The sequence below is a fragment of the Callorhinus ursinus genome, unplaced genomic scaffold, assembly GCF_003265705.2.
Source record: "Callorhinus ursinus isolate GAN/ISIS: 27379988/994484 unplaced genomic scaffold, GSC_fseal_2.0 scaffold17, whole genome shotgun sequence".
In the NCBI taxonomy this organism is placed as follows: domain Eukaryota; kingdom Metazoa; phylum Chordata; class Mammalia; order Carnivora; family Otariidae; genus Callorhinus; species Callorhinus ursinus.
In genome coordinates this window covers 32298166-32300338 of record NW_027397079.1, presented here as the reverse complement: position 1 = coordinate 32300338, position 2173 = coordinate 32298166, and positions in this window count along the sequence as shown.

Sequence of the window (2173 nt, the reverse complement as noted above, 5' to 3'; positions counted from 1 at the left end):
TATACATCTCTACGAATACATCCATTTCTTCCAGATTATCTAATTTGCTGGCATACAGTTGCTCATAATATGTTCTTATAATTGTTTGTATTTCTTTGATGTTGGTTGTGATCTCTCCTCTTTCATTCATGATTTTGTTGATTTGGGTCATTTCTCTTTTCTTTTTGATCAGTCTGGCCATGGGTTTATCAATCCTATTAATTCTTTCAAAGAACCAGCTCCTAGTTTTGTTGATCTGTTCTACTGTTCCTTTGGTTTCTATTTCATTGGTTTCTGCTCTGATCTTTATGATTTCTCTTCTCCTGCTGGGTTTAGGCTTTATTTGCTGTTCTTTCTCCAGCTCCTTTAGGGGTAGGATTAGGTTGTATATTTGAGACCTTTCTTGTTTCTTGAAAAAGGCTTGTATTGCTATATACTTTCCTCTTAGGACTGCTTTGCTGCATCCCAAAGAGTTTGAACAGTTGTGTTTTCATTTTCATTGGTTTCCATGAATTTTTTAAATTCTTCTTTAATTTCCTGGTTGACCCATTCATTCTTTAGTAGGATGCTCTTTAGCCTCCATGTATTTGAGTTCTTTCTGACATTCTTCTTGTGATTGAATTCTAGTTTCAAAGCACTGTGGTCCAAAAATATGCAGGGAATGATCCCAATCTTTTGGTACCGGTTGAGACCTGATTTGTGACCTAGGATGTGATCTATTCTTGAGAATGTTCCATGGGCAGTAGAGAAGAATGTGTATTCTGTTGCTTTGGGATGGAATGTTCTGAATAGATCTGTGAAGTCCATTTGGCCCAGTGTGTCATTTAAAGCCCTTATTTCCCTGTTGACCTTTTGCTTAGATGATCTGTCCATTTCAGTGAGGGGGGTGTTAAAGTGCCCTAGTATTATTGTATTGTATTGTATTCTTTGCTTCTGTTATTAATTGGCTTATATAATTGGCTGCTCCCATGTTCGGGGCATAGATATTTACAATTGTTAGATCTTCTTGTTGGATAGACCCCTTAAGTAGGATATAGTGCCCTTCCTCATCTCTTATTATAGTCTTTGGTTTAAAAAATCTAATTTGTCTGTTATAAGGATTGCCACCCCAGCTTTCTTTTGATGCATGGTAAATGGTTTTCCACCCCTTAATTTTCAATCTGGGGCTATCTTTGGGTCTAAATGAGTCTCTTGCAGACAGCATATCGATGGGTCTTGTTTTTTTATCCAGTCTGATACCCGTGTCTTTTGATTGGGGCATTTAGCCCATTTACATTCAGGATAACTATTGAAAGATATGAATTTATTGCCATTGTATTGCCTGTAAGGTGACTGCTACTGTATATTGTCTGTGTTCCTTACTGGCCTGTGTTACTTTTAGGCTCTCTCTTTGCTTAGAGGACCCATTTCAATATTTCTTGTAGGGATGGTTTCATGTTTGCCAGTTCTTTTAGTTTTTGTTTGTCCTGGAAGCTGTTTTTCTCTCCTTCTATTTTCAATGACAGCCTAACTGGATTTAGTATTCTTGGCTGCATATTTTTCTCATTTAGTGCTCTGAATATATCATGCCAGTCCTTTCTGGCTTGCCAGGTCTCTGTGGATAGGTCTGTTGCCACTCTAATGTTTCTACCATTGTAGGTTACAGACCTCTTATCCCGAGCTGCTTTCAGGATTTTCTCTTTGTCTCTGAGACTCATAAGTTTTACTATTAGATTGGAGTGTTGACCTATTTTTATTGATTTTGAGGGGGGTTCTCTGTGCCTTCTGGATTTTGATGCCTGTTTCCTTCTCTAAATTAGGGACGTTCTCTACTATAATTTGCTCCAATATACCTTCTGCCCCTCTCTCTCTTTCTTCTTCTTCTGGAATCCCAATTATTCTAATATTGTTTCATCTTATGGTATCGCTTATCTCTCAAATTCTGCCCTCGTGCTCCAGTAGTTGTTTATCTCTCTTTTTCTCAGCTTCTTTATTCTCCATCATTTTGTCTTCTATATCACTATTCTCTCTTCTGCCTCATTTATCCTAGCAGTTAGAGCCTCCATTTTTGATTACACCTCATTAGTAGTCTTTTTGATTTTGACTTGGTTAGATTTTAGTTCTTTTATTTCTCCATAAAGGGTTTCTCTAATATCTTCTATGCTTTTTTCAAGCCCAGATAGTATCTGTATAATCGTCATTTGAACTCTAGTTC